This window comes from Equus przewalskii, chromosome 27 (genome assembly GCF_037783145.1).
Source record: "Equus przewalskii isolate Varuska chromosome 27, EquPr2, whole genome shotgun sequence".
Classification (NCBI taxonomy): Eukaryota; Metazoa; Chordata; class Mammalia; order Perissodactyla; family Equidae; genus Equus; species Equus przewalskii.
The window spans coordinates 31,651,268-31,665,716 of record NC_091857.1 but is presented as its reverse complement, the minus strand read 5'-3'; the positions used below and the strand labels follow the sequence as shown (position 1 = coordinate 31,665,716).

General features: G+C 43.1%; 1 long non-coding RNA gene across 1 annotated transcript; it reads right to left on the bottom strand.

Moving 5' to 3' along the window:
• Window positions 1-4,547: 4,547 nt before the first annotated feature.
• Window positions 4,548-11,531, bottom strand: LOC139079865 (uncharacterized). Its single transcript, XR_011533856.1, has 3 exons — window positions 11,475-11,531; window positions 10,090-10,165; window positions 4,548-5,482 (listed from the first exon to the last, which is right to left on the bottom strand). It is a non-coding gene; the product is annotated as an uncharacterized lncRNA (long non-coding RNA).
• Window positions 11,532-14,449: the final 2,918 nt, after the last annotated feature.

The window sequence follows — 14,449 nt, the reverse complement described above, 5'->3', positions numbered from 1 at the left end:
AAACTTCCAGAATGCACTCCCTTTTTAGCTGGTATCCAAAAGTGTCTGATTATTGGAGACTTCACATTCCTGAATTGCTTAATCTCCTTTATTGTCTGGGATATTATCTCATAGTGTTCTTTAAACACACCCAAGAAATTTAGAGGCCACCTCTTGAAAGCGTCAAAAGAATTTGGCCCTATTCCAATTTAAACAATCTTGAAAATCTAATTTAGTGAGGCATCCTTGACTTCTCCTCTGCTTCGTTCTCTATATCCAGTTGGTCTTCACGTCTTCAGTGCTATCTTTTTATCACCCTTTGATCTTTTCTCTCCTCTTTGTTCCTGCTGCCACTGTGTTAGTCCTGTCCTCAGTCAGTTCTTATAGGTCCCTACAACTGCCTCTTACTCCCTGACAGGTCTTTATCGGCTCCAATCCTGTCTCCTCAGGGCCACATAAACCCGGTCATGTGACCCATGATGAACATCTTTCCTTGGATGCTCATGGCCACTGGTGTAAGGACCAACCCATGGAAGAGTGTGTCTCAAGCACTCTGTGATCAGGTTCTTGGCTCCACTCTAAGCCTCACCTCTTGCCTTCTCCCAGTGTTTCTTCCACTCCAGAATAATGAAATATCCTTGAGAAATTAGAAGTAAGACTACCCTCTGAGAATTAAGCTATAAATCAAAACTAAAGAGATGAAGACGGAAATCTTCCAAGTCTTCCTAAGGCAATGGACTGAGTCTCTAGCTGGGAGCTTCATCCAAAAAATGAGTGAATGGAGCAACACATAGACAACAACGGTCAATCAGAGCAGAGTTGGTCACTCAGTTTGAAACATAAAGATAAAAATGGGATTACAGAGATAAACTCATAGCCAACGGACTTCCAAATGTTCTAATTTTGCCATCAGCAAGTGTATTTTATTGTGATCATGAATGAATCAGGCCATCTTAGTCTGGAGATCTTAACTCTGAGGCTCATCTGCCAGTGCTCTCAGCCAGGGGCTATTCAGCTCCCCCTAGGGGACATTGGAAATATGTGTGCACGCTTTGGTTTGTCACAATGACTGGGGGGCCCTTATTAGTATTTTAGCAGCAGGGTCAGGGGTGCTAATGGTTTGGCAACTCAAGAGACTTGTACGTGCCATGAGGAATTCCACCTTCAAAATGCCAATAGTGCCCCCACTACGAATATAGAATCTTGCTTCTGATCTCGGCTTTCTGTTGGGGGTTGGCTACCGGAAGAGAATATAGGCAGTTCTGGATTCACAGACATCAAGTCTATTTAAGTGACTGGAAAAAACTCTCCTTCCCACTCCAATTAGAAAATTCCAAGGAAGAATTCCAATTGGAGCCAATTAGTTCAGGCTCCCCCACCCCTTTACCAATCAGTATGGCTACAGGGATGGAGCCTATGATTGGCTCAGTTTGTGTTGGCCCACCTGACTGTGACCAGTGTCTATGTCCGGAAGGGGGAGTGAAGCAGATGGGGTACCAGGTACACACAAACAGAAGCCACCACAGTCACTTTCCTTCCCAGTAAAGTCTATGTAAAACCTATATTCTGACCTCCATTGGGTCATGTCCTCCATTGTTCCAAGGAAATAAATGACTCTTAATGATTAGTCTTCTATCCAACATCAAAGACTCAAACCAAGCATATGAGATACCTAAGCCTGGCATAACAAGATGCCGCAAACTTGTTGGCATAAAGCAATAGAAATTTATTCTCTCGCTATCGTGGAGGACAGAAGTCCAAAATCAAGGTGTCATTGGTGTTGGTTCCTTCTGGGAGCTCTGTGGGAGAATCCATTCCGTGTCTCTCTCTTAGCTTCTAGTGGCTGCTGGCACCGTTGGCATTCCTCGGCTTGAGGCTGAAAGTCTGCATCTCTGCCTCCGACTTCACATACCCTTTCCCTCGGTGTCCCTGTTTCTGGAATCTCTCTCTTTTCTCTTTGATGGACATTTGTCATTGAAATGAGAGCCCCTCCTAATCCAGGATGATCTCATATGGAGATCCTTAATTGCACCTGCAAACACTCTATTTCCAAATAAGGTCACATTCACAGGTACAGATGTCAGGGACATATCTTTTGGGGGGACACTATTTAACCCACCTCAACGACTGATGTGGTTACAGCCCCAGGAAGCCAAGGTAGCTTTTCCTTTCCCGAGTTCTCCAAATTCATCATCTATACCCATAGAACATGAATCATTCATGACAAAAACACTTTCTAAAAGTAAAGCTTTCGAACAAATGTGTGGATGGAGACAATGAGCCCCAATTAAGCTCCCTTTTGTGACAAACCTCTTAGAAAAGCATTAACTCTAATCTTCAGTGAAAAGCATTGTAAAATGAAGTTTGGATGGGAAGATGGTGTTTGAAATGGCCCGGGTTCCCTTTAATGGAATGAAGAGAGGCAGAATTTACTGCGATTATGATATGCTTTTAGCCACACAAAGAGTCAGGGTCAGAGAATTAAGTGAAACCAACAAAAGTGTGGCCAACTGTGGTTTTGTCTTTGAGAGACTTTGTGAATTATCAACAGCCTGGGAGATGGAAATGCTCTCTTTCCATTCAAGATACCTTCAGAGTTTGTGTGAACCAGGCTCTCTCTGCCTTTCAGAATCACTTTTGCCTTTTCCACCTGCATTTTCAGTTTTATTTTTTGATTGTTAGTGTTAAGAACAGGGTAAGAAATGATGCCTTTGGTGGGCACTGGTGACAAGAACTCTTTTTGGTTAAGCTAAGAAATTAGCACATAATTCATTTTATTATAAAAGCTGTAATAATATGCCCCAGATCTTCACATGGCTTTCTCTACCAGTCAGTCTGGGCTTGGCTCGAAAGGTACTTCCTCACAAAGTCCTTATCTGTATCTGAAGCATCTTCCCCACTGCCCTCCACCCTCCCCGCCACCGCCCACTAACCCTGTCGCTCTCTATCCCCTGCTTTATTTGTCTTCATGGTTCTAGTGACGTTTTATTGAGGATATACTGATTTGGCTGAGGGCTGTTGCCTTTCTGGATTGCAGGCTCCAGGACAGCAGGGACCTTGGTCATCTTGTATACCCAGCACCTAGAACAGTGCCTGGCACATAAGGGGCCTTCAATCAATATTCATTGAACAGATGGACCAGTGCATGTGTGAATTCCTTTGCTGTGCACGGTGTGTACTGACTCATTTCCTCCTCGGAGCAGCACTGCAACGTGGATGCTGAAATGAGTCAGAATAGTTCCCTGGTGAGAAGCGCGGCAGTTCAGAAATTAGACAGGTAGTGTAAGACACTTGTGAGAGCACAGGCTGTGGGCACCAACACCTGCTCTGCCACTTTCCACCTGGTTGCTGGGCCTCAGTTTTCTATCTGTGAATTGGCATGATAATGATACCTGCCTTGTAGGGTTGTTATTATGACAAATAAATGGTGGGAACAGAACCTGGTACATTGTAGGCACTCAATAAATATCAGCTGATGTGGTGCCCTTTCTCTAGATGAGGGAACTAGATTGGGAATGAGGTAACTTAAGCAAGAGCACGTAGTTGCTAGGTGGCAGATGCAGAATCCGAACCCAGATCTGACTTCCCGTGGAGTCTGAGTCAGGCCTTGGGCACTGCGTTAATTCACTTGATGCATTTGGGGTAGACTTGAAAGAAAGTGGCTGTGTCAAGGGAGTGCTATAGCAGTCTGAAAGATGGAGGTTGCATACTTCAAATGACACTGCTATCAATGGGCCACCCCAAGGACTTTGGTCAACATGGGGAAACAATATTGGCCAATTTGGGAAAATAGCTCACAGCTGTACAAAACAAAATCTGATGGCTTTCAATTTGACTTCTCAGAGATGGGCATACAACAGGAGCAGGCCAACCTATGCTGATTTACCAACAAGCAAGTCTCATCAGACCCACTTCAAAAGATGAGAGACTAGTTGAGTTCAAGCCACGGCATTGCATGACAAAAAGCAGAAGTTAACTGGGTGACTCACAGCGTGGTCAACCATACTCAGCTACAAGTGCTGTGGCCCCAGATCCCTACCTTGTTTTTAGCACAACTCTTGTGTATCTACTAAGGCCCTTTGGACACTCACCTCTTGATTATCTGCTTCTTAGTCTGTAGGTCAGCTGAGTCCATGGATAAGTCAGAATATAGACACATCGTTCTGTGTCTTCAGTCTTACCTTCCTAGCTGCGTTTTGTTTCACCAACAATCATTGCGATGTTTAGGAGCACAAGACAGTTGCACAGTTTTGGAATGTTGTTAGGCATATGCTGGGAAAAAGGGATAAGGGTTTAAATTTTTCCGCAGACAATGTGCAATCAGTTGTGATTCAGAGCTAAGAACTCTGAGCCTTATGGTGGTACTGTGTTTATTAGGTGTCCTGGTCATCAAGGCTTAAGGACATCTGGAATATTGCCACCAAGGTCTTGAAATCCAACCCAAGAGGCTGGATCCTTTTCATCTGTTGACCTTCCTTTCTTAAGTGTGGCTTTTAGAAATAAAATCTATTAAAGACCATTGACCGGCTACTTAGCTAAAACAGGAAAAGATAAAAATAATTCGCTTGCATATTTATTTATTTATCTGATCACTGACAGTTCTGAAAATGCCAAACTGAAAAATACACCACTTTCCTCTCATTGGTGACAATTAAATAGCTGCTCTAATACAAAGTAGTAATAATAATTTGAATGCGTTAGTTTCCCAACTGCTGATGTCCTGATACTCTGCAGAAACATTCATGGATTTTCAAGCTGATTTATTTTTATTCAATTTCTCTCTGTCTTTAGGGTCTCCAGAGAATATTCACATAGTTTTCTTATGAACTTTGTTCACTATGAAAAGAATCTATCCTGGTTGTTGGGAATTAGTATTATGCTGTAAAATACAGTGAAATTCCGTCTTAATAAAGCAGTTTCTATTTTCCCTAACTTACTCCTCTTCTCCACACATGCAGCGTGTTCTATATTATGGACACGTTAAACTACTATAACTTATACTCTACTCAGAAGAATTTGTTTTTTTAAAAAACCCCGTAAATTATCTACTGCCTCATCAGTATTGTGCTGTGCCTTAGCAAACACAGCAGACAAAAGTTCTTGTGCAAATTCCTAGTGATCCTACACATTTGAGAGAGATAGGCCCTCTCCTAGCAAGCACACAGGCAGGGCCTCCTGCACCATGTGTTAAATGCTTAACATCTTTAGAGAGACCCCCTGGCCTTCTACCCAAACCAACAGTGAGCACAGAGTGGGAGCATCTCCTGTGTTTGAAAGCCCTTTAATTGACAGGAATGAGAAAATCCATATTGACTGCCATATTCTGCTCCTTTGACGGGTTTTGTTATTGTTTGTGGCAAAGTGCAGGAAGCTGCCATTTGCTAATTTCCTTCACTCTCTTTCCCAGGATCTGTAGCATGTTCCCCTCGGTCAAGAGATTGCTGACTCAGAGGAATATTTCGTGGGCTGGATTATATTAGGAAGAAGGTGTCCGTTTTCAAGTCTGTAGAAAGAAAAGGAGACAGTTTTAAAGGAAATTAAGAGAAGACAGGCTAAAAATAATTGTGCTTACAAAAAAATAATAAATAAGAGTGTGTGCCACAGCCACATTACTTCAGAATTTTAAAATAACCTCCCAGATGGTTTATTAAGAATTAACTCTCTCTATTCCGTATAAAATTGCTGTGATAAGAAGTAAAGTGTTTCCTATCCAAGATATTTGCCTTTATCAGTTCACCCAGCTGAGCCTGGGTGAACTCAAACCTTCCAAGACCATAGATTATGTCTCTCTAGAGTAGTGTTTCTCAATGTTGGTCAGTCAACATACGGGGCTGGGTAACTCTTTGCTGAGGGAGGTTGTCCTGTGCATTGCAGGATGTTTAGCAGCATCCCTGATTTCTACCATTAGACGCCAATAGCACTCCCCCTCCCCCATTTGTGACCTCAAAAATGTCTGCAAACACTCTCAAATGGCTCCTGGGAGCAAAACCACCCCCATGGAGAACCACTCCTCTAGTGCAAGGATGGCAAGACTTATAGTCTATAGCTTACAACCTCATTCTCGTTGGCTGGTCATGGTTATCTGGAGGAGAAGCTGAGGAAGACTCTGAGGGCTCGGCTGAAAAAAATTTCTTGGACAATTAGCAGCATTTTCCATGGGTTTGGGAGTGGGGAGAGGTGGTGTATTAATTAGGGTTCTTTGGGGAAACGGAACCAACAGGAGAGAGAGAGAGAGATTGAGAGAAAGAGGTTAATTTTCAAGACTTGGCTCCCATGATTGTGTGGGCCGGCAAGTTCAAACCTGCAGAGTAGGCTGGGGACCCAGAGAAGAGCTGCAGGTCAAGTCCAAAGGCCATCTGTTGGCAGAATTCCTTCTTGCTTGGAGGAGGTCAGTCTTTCTTCTGTTAAGGACTTCAACTGATTGGAAGAGGCCCACCCACATTGTGAAAGGAAACGTGCTTTACTCAAAGCCTACTGATTTAAATGTTAATTTAATCTAAAAGTACCTTTACAGATACACCTAGAATAAAGTTTGACCAAATATCTGGGCACCATGGCCTAACCAAGGGGACACATAAAATTTACCATCACAGGTGGCTGCTACCTCCCACATGAAAGCACTTTAGACTGGACTCTTGACCGTATTGTCCTGCACTGCACTCGTGGTCAATGCCAGCTGTGTCCACTGGGTGGATCCTAGAAGACAGGCAACAGCCTGCACACCCCATGTGTAGCATGGTGCTGCCCTAGTCCCATCAACATGTCTAACTTGACAACAGGAAGAAATCAGAAGATGGCAATGAAGTCTAACACACAAATCAGAAGAGAATGGGGAGAAAACCAGCTGGAAAGACGGAGGCAAATGTACCCCAGATGGGGGGTGGGGGTGGGGATGGATCTTAAAATGGAAAGGAAAAATTTGCTGCCACAGATGAATCTCACTGACGTAAGTCTGAGTGAAAGAAGCCAGAAACAAAAGCTATACACTAGAAGATTCCATTGCTCTCAGATACAAAGCAGACAAAATCAGTCTATGGTGTTAGAAATTGGGAAAGTGGCTGCCCAAGTGGGCTTTCGGGGGGCTGGTCATGTTCTTTTCTTGAGCTCAGTGTGGAAACATGAGTGGGTTCTCTTTCAAAACCGCAACAAGCTATATTTATTATGCATACACTCATCTGTATGTATATTATATGTGAATAAAAATGTAAATTAAAAAGACACAAATAGCAAGAAAATGAGGGTGGGAGTGAGAAGACGAGAAAGGTGGAGGCAGAAGCAATGATTATGTCATCAAATCATAGGCCAGTCCCACTATTTGTTTTATCTACTATACAAGATTTTAATACTAATTATGAAAATATTAAAGATTTACTATTTTTCATTAAGGAAATGAGGAGACCTTTAAAAAGACTGACAATATCCATTTTTGACAACCGACTAGGTAACAGGACCACAGGACCCAGGAGGTCCTGGATTACTAAAGTTCTAGCTTTCAAAGCCATGAGCAAAGCAAAGGCCTGTCCTGTGACAGGTGAATAAATGCCCCACAGAATTCCAGGAGAACTCAGCTAAACTACGCAGCTTTCTTTTTAAGTGGGAAAATGGAATACTTCAACGTGAGCAGAAGTAGTATGCTAGCAAGAATAAAAAACGTTCCTGGTCCTCATCAACCCTCTTCATCGTCAGTCTCTGGTGCCTCCTGGGGTTGACCAGATGACCTCAAAGGTCTTTTCTGTTCCTCATGTTCTGGAATTTCTATATTCCACTATAATGTATGAAATACCCATTCAAATCATGACTATCGTACAGTTCTATAACTTAGCACTTTTCTTCCATTCTTAGCTTCTCCTTTAACAAGGAAAACAGAGACTTCAATGCTCACAAGCAAATCGCTGTTTTGTTTGGTCTGAAGTCAGATGGGCGGCCTCCAAGGAAAACTCTCTTTTGGCATTTTCCAATTAGAAAGGGCTGCACACTGCAGCAAGAAACCATGTTCCTTCCCACTTTCCGTCTACTTTTATTGCCATTATTTATCTGAGAGGATCATATTTCAAGAAAGACTTTTTCCCTAACCGAAGGGAAAGAAAGACATTTCTTCTTAAAAAAAAAAAAAAAAAATCCAGCAAACTCAGATCCAGTAGGATGTCTATCATTTTCAAGCTATGACATTTTTTATGGAGTTTGGAATAAGTGGATATTAGGAAGAGTGGTAGCTTATAAAAGCAGCTTGCTAGATAAAGACCTATTTGGAAAGGCTTTTAAAAAGTGTATTGTTTACCCACTGGAGCTGTCAGGTTACCATATTTACTCAAAGGAAGGCAGATTTTCTTTTTTTTTAAATCTGGCCTAAGCTTTTCTTAAAACGGGCTATTGACCGGAATCAATACAGAGAGTGGCCTAAAAAGACACAGGACAGCGTGGCCTTGCTAGCACCTAAATAAATTGTCAGCCCAAGGTCATGCCTTCCATCCATATAAGAAGCTATTGTTCAGTGGCTTATATTGAATGTGAACTGCTGGAGGCCCAAAGTATAGATACAAAAACATCTTTGGGGTGGGAAGCCACTCCAAGAAGCCCCCTAAATTCATCAGGTTTCCCTCCGATACTGGGAGAATATTTTGACTATTCAGCGCTACAGATTTTGATTATTAAAACTATCTGTGATTGCAATTTTTTTAATAACTGCTTGTTCCTGTCATGTAAGCAAAATCACATATGAAATATAATCAATCTGTCTTCTTCTCTTTTCCTCCTCAGTAGGGCAGACTGATGCTGTGGTCTGTGACTTGCTCTCCTGTCAGTGTGTAGAAAAGTTTCCAGCGAGCTCAGATGCAACTTTGGACCTTGCTCCTAGTGGAGGTACCAGTCTGTCACTAGTGCGTCATCAGCGTGGGTGTGGTTATGCTGCTGTAACAAACAAGCCCACAGTCTCAGTAGCTTAATACCCTAAAGTTTTGTTTCTCACTCAGGCAAAGTCCCCCATGGCTTTGGAAAACTCCTCAAGGCAACTGTCCTCCATGTGGCAACGTGACAGCGCAGACTGCTTCGATCCTGGGGCCTAGCCAGGTCAACACAAGGCCTTTTCATAGCAGCCACAGTGGGCAATCAGAAGGACATAACGCTCTGCTTGTAACCCATGAGCAGAATTAACCACATGGGTCCAACCAACTGGAAGTGGTGGGAAAGCAGAATTTCTGTGTGCCTGGAAAGAAGGAGAGCCAGAGAAAGACAACGCCCCAGAAGTTTTACCACAGTGGGAAAAAGAAAGCAATCTAATTATTCACCTTTTAGATAGGAAATTGTGTGTGTGTGTGTTTGATTATGAGAAAGAGAGAGAGACAGAGAAAGAGAGAGTTTGAGAGAGATGAAGTGTACAAAGAAAGCAATGTGATGGCAGTAGGTGTTCTTCTGATCTGAAAATGAATTTTAGGTGTTCTTATGCTTACTTAATGGATAAATGGTCGACCGTGAAGATGTGTGAGCAATGTTACTAGAACATAGAAAGTAGCCAATTTAGATGTTTATATTCTTAGAGTTTTTGTTTGATTGAATAGGAGCTTTGCAAAGATATTTAAAACTAGAGCTCTTTAAATGAAAACCAACTTTATATAGGTAAAGAAAAATAATATCCAAGAAGGCTCCTCCATATAACTCTAAAACTCTTCTCAACCAAGGACAATTTTGCCCCTCAGGGAAACTTTTGCAATGTCTGGAGACAGGTTTTACTGTCACAACTGGGAGTGGGGGTGTTACTGGCATCACTGACAATTCACAGGACAATACTAACAACCAGAGAATAATCTGGCTCAAAATGTAATAGTGTTAATGCTGGGAAGGCTGAAGCTTAAGTTCAAGGCTATGAGCTTAGTTGTCTCATTGTAGGCAGGTTCTTCCTAGGCAGGTTTCAGTTTTTCCATTTGTTAAGCAGATAACTTATTTTCATCCCTCATATATTTAAAGATAAATAAATAAGAAATTACACACTTTGGAATGATATGAGTCCCACAAAAGCTGAATTCCCACACACCTAAAACATTATAAACTTTGAGAGGTACCTGGTAACGTCACTAATTCATTTAATAGAGGTGTAGACCCTCCCTGAGTACCTACCACAGTCCAGGATTTGTGTTAAGCATTAGCCATGGGGAGATGAGCAAGATGCAGCAACCACACCCAGGGACCAAGTCTGAAACAAACACGTAAACAGGTAATCTAGTCATTTGTGGTGGTTAATACAGGTAGGTTTATCCCAGGGGCCATGATCACTTGACTCAGATATGTGAGTGTGTATCTGTGTGTATTACGTCTACGCACACACATACATGAAAATCAATACGTTTCTAAAAATATTTCAGTATATTCATACACCACCAAATGCACATTAATGTACAATGCAGTTGTGGTCTTTAACGTCTTCATGGCTTTGGGGAGATCTTTTACTCACAGCAGAGAGCCTATGAGGTTGACGTGAAGGCTCTGAGCACTGAGGGGCCCATCCAAACACTTGTTACACTATCAAGTTAAAAGAGAGACACCATGATGACAACTGCAAGAGATGAAATGATGTGGACAAGTGGACTTCCAAAGCATCAAGTCTGGGCTATGTTTTTAGATTTATACAACAAATATTTCTTTAGCACCTACTGTGTGCACAGCATGGGGGATGATCTGACAAGTAGGAAGAAGAGTTGTTTGTGACCTCAGAGAAGGGATGGTAGACAGGTGCTGAGACACAGGGAGGCGGGGACAAGGGAGCAGAGGAGGGAGCGATGGCAGGACTGAGTGCTCACTGAGGACTGACTGGTGGGGAACTCCGTCTTGGGCCTCTAATGGTGTGTGTTTATTTGTGTATTCCTCACCCTTTGCCTTGAATGTCTTGCTCACCACTGTCTCCCTAGCTTCTGGAACAGTGGTTGTCACATAGTAGGTGATCAATAAATGCTGCTGGAGTGAAAGAATGGATGAATGGATGGATCTCAGTCTGAGGAGGGAAGGAGCAGCTTTCCAGGCCTGAGAGACACGGGCAAGGCAGGGAGGAAGGCAGATCCTTAGGAGTGACTGCACTTGAAGATGGAGTAGACACTTGGCCTGTTGCCTCATGGGAGAAGGGGCAAATGAAGGCAGGAGAGAATGAGTTCACAAGCTCCGGAGATCTCCATAGACTGGAGATCAGAGAAGAGGGAAGAGGACTGAGAGGAGTGACAAGATTGCACAGGCTGTGACAAAAGTGGTGACCGACTTGGAATTAGACTGAGGATCTTAGTTCAGATGAAGTTCAGAAGCTTACGTCAGTTGTGACTGGCTTCAGACTGGGGTCCCTAATGTCCCTCCACCCTCCTCAACCCCCACTAAATGCAGGGCAGGAATCTGGATCTGGCTTTGCAATATCCAAGGGTGTGGCTCATCCTCAGGAAAAAGATATTCATTTAAATCCACTTTAATTTGAGCACTGAGTCTGCCATGAAAACTTTTGGAAAGTTTTCTGTGAAACTTACCAGACACAGCGTTCTACTGCAGTGGCCCCCCAAATGGGTGTAGTGGGCAGCGACCCTGTGAAGCAGAACCATCACATGTTTTTTGATTTATTGAGATATAACTCACATGGCGTAAGTTTACCCTTTTAACATATGCAGTTCAGTGGTTTTTAGTATATATTCAAAGTTGTGGACCCGTCACAATTATCTAATTCCAGAACACTTGTTATGATCTCAGAAAGAAATCCCATAACCATTAGCAGTCATTCTTCGTTCTCCCCTCCCCCCAGTCCCTAGCAACCATCAACCTATTTTCTGTCTCTAGAGATTTGCCTATTCTGGACATTTCATATAAATGGAATCATACAGGATGTGGTCCTTTATGACTGACTTCTTTCGCTTGGCATAATGTTTTCAAAGTTCATCCACGTTGTAGCATATGTCAGTATTTCATTCCTTTTTATTGCCAAATAATATTCCAGTGCATGGATATTGTTATGACCAAAAATTCACATGTTGGAGTCTTAACCCTCAGAACATCAGAATGGGATTGTATTTGGCCATAAAATCTTTAAAGGGGTCATTAAGTTAAAATGAGGTCTTTAGGGTGGGCCCTAATTCAATATGACTGGGGCCCTTATAAGAAGAGAAATTTGGACATAGACATGTACAGAGGAAAGAGCAGCATGTGAGGACACACTGAGAAGGCAACCATCTGCAAGCCAAGGAGAGAGGGCTCAGAAGAAACCAACCCCGCCGACACCTTGAGCTTGGACTTCCAGCCTCCAGAAGTGTGAGAGAATAAATTTCTGTCATTTAAGTCCCCCCGACTGGAATTTTGTTATGGCAGCTCCAGCAAACTTATACACCCATGCTTTGTTTATCCATTCATCAACTGATGGACATTTGGGGATCAGATGCTTTTTTCAGGCTTATTGCATCTGACTCTGACATGCCGCATCCAGTTCAGTGTGTCTTGAGGGCTCTGGAAGGCCCCTCTATGGTGCCAGAGTCTGTGGGGGCTTGTAGGGTGTGAGTACCAGCACAGAGGGCTGGTTTCTAATCTTGCTTTCTCCAGAATGAAAGCTCACAGGCATGCATCTTGTACGGCCATGAGGATAGGTACTCTGATTTCAGGGTCCGAGAAATGTCCACCTGCACAAAAGTATTTCTCTCTCTGCCCTAGCAAGGTGCTACCTACCTTCTTGTCTGGCTGTATTTACTCCAAAGGAAGGCTCTGATGGAGAGAAATACCTGAGGTGAGTATGGGTTTACAGAAGGCCTCCACGAAAACATATGCTCTCACTTGCAACAAGACTGCCTGCTGGGGGGGGCGGGGGGGGGTGGCCCTGGTCTCTCCCCAGCACGGATTACAGTCAAGTTAATTGCCATGTGGGAAGGCCTGCCCAGTCTGACCAAAGTGGGATAAGACAGAGAATGGATCTTGGGGAGGTTACGGCACACAGACCTGGGCTCAGGGGAACTGAAATGGACACATGAGGGTCTGTGTAGAGGAGGGCAGACAGGTCAGCTCAGACCGGCTGGGAGCGCAGAGCGAGAAACTCCAACACAGTGTGCAAGTCCCACCTATAGCTTTCTCACCTGCTTTTGTGCATTTGCTTACTGTGTTGACAGGCACGCAAGAATATACCTATCCAGGAACATAAATAGTCAACTGTATTTGCTCGCTTTCAATTTAAAGAGAGATTGAAGATGAAGAGTCATCCTAGTTTGCAAAGGACTTTTCTCCCTGTTCCCTTGACCTAACCAAGTTGCCCAGGCTTAACCACTGATGATGACAACTGCATACTTTCCTTATATTGTTAAATTTCTCTCATTAGGAAACTCCCTCAGGCAGCTGAGTGATGGAGAAATTGGAAGTGTTTTAATAGGGTGTGTCGCTCTTTGCTTGTTGGCAAGTCAGCCTAGACTTCATATCAGAAGGAAGGTGAAAGGTGACGAGCAACAGGTAAGGTGGCCGATTGTGCTGTTACCATCATTTGTGTGAGGGTGGAGATCACACATGTCCCAGTGATATTGTGCTTCCACCCCAGCCATCCTTCTTGGGGATCTTGGAGACTCAGGGCTGTTTGTGTAATTGCTTCTTGTAAATGAGCTCCTACTCTGCAACACTTTACAGTAAACCACTTTCCTTTGCCATCTGGTATCCAGTTGTTTTAACCGAGTTTCCAGGATTTGCATCAGTCATTTACAAGAACCTTTTTAACCTTCACAAAATGGAATAATTGAAGTCTATCCTTTCAACCTCACGTCGTTTCAGAAGGGCTTTGAAATCAAGGAACGGAGGGGCTGAAAGATGGGATGAGATTTAAACAAAAAGGGTTCAGCTCTTCTCCGAGATGATCAGAAATGCTGACTTTTAGGTGAGGGGTCGTAAGGCTGGAATGGGTTCTCCCTTCTGTTATGGGCTCATCTGTAAGGAAAAACTCTCTCTTGCAATGGTGAAATGGAGAGGCTGATAAGCTGGGAAAAGGAGTGCCCTTCCTTTGCACCGGGTCTAGAAATCCTCGCTTGGTATACATTGGTGTCTCCCTGCCCAGCTTTCCCCATTACTCACCTTTCACCCTCTTCTGCTTTAAACCATGACTTCTGTGCCTTGCTTGGAGGGAGAGGAAAATGAAGAGAGATTCAAATATTTGCATTGTGCTGCTTCTCTTCAGAAAAGCCTGTTTCACTAAATAATATGGGTGGAAGGAGATTAGGACCACTGGATAAAATTTTGGATTTTACTTACATTCTCCAAACAGTGCAGAATATAAAATCCTTTAGTTGCAGATAAGACTATAGTTCAAAAGCTTTTGGCTCTGGGACTATCTGGCCACCTTGTGTCTTTCTCATTTCTAGTCTTAATCACCACTGATGACACAGGGCCTCTGGAGGTCTAAGTAAAGGGAAAGTTTAATTAAAAATAAACTCTCCACCTTTCCTGAGAAAGGCTTTTCCAAGGTGGCTGTTACTTAACCCTTAATCCCATA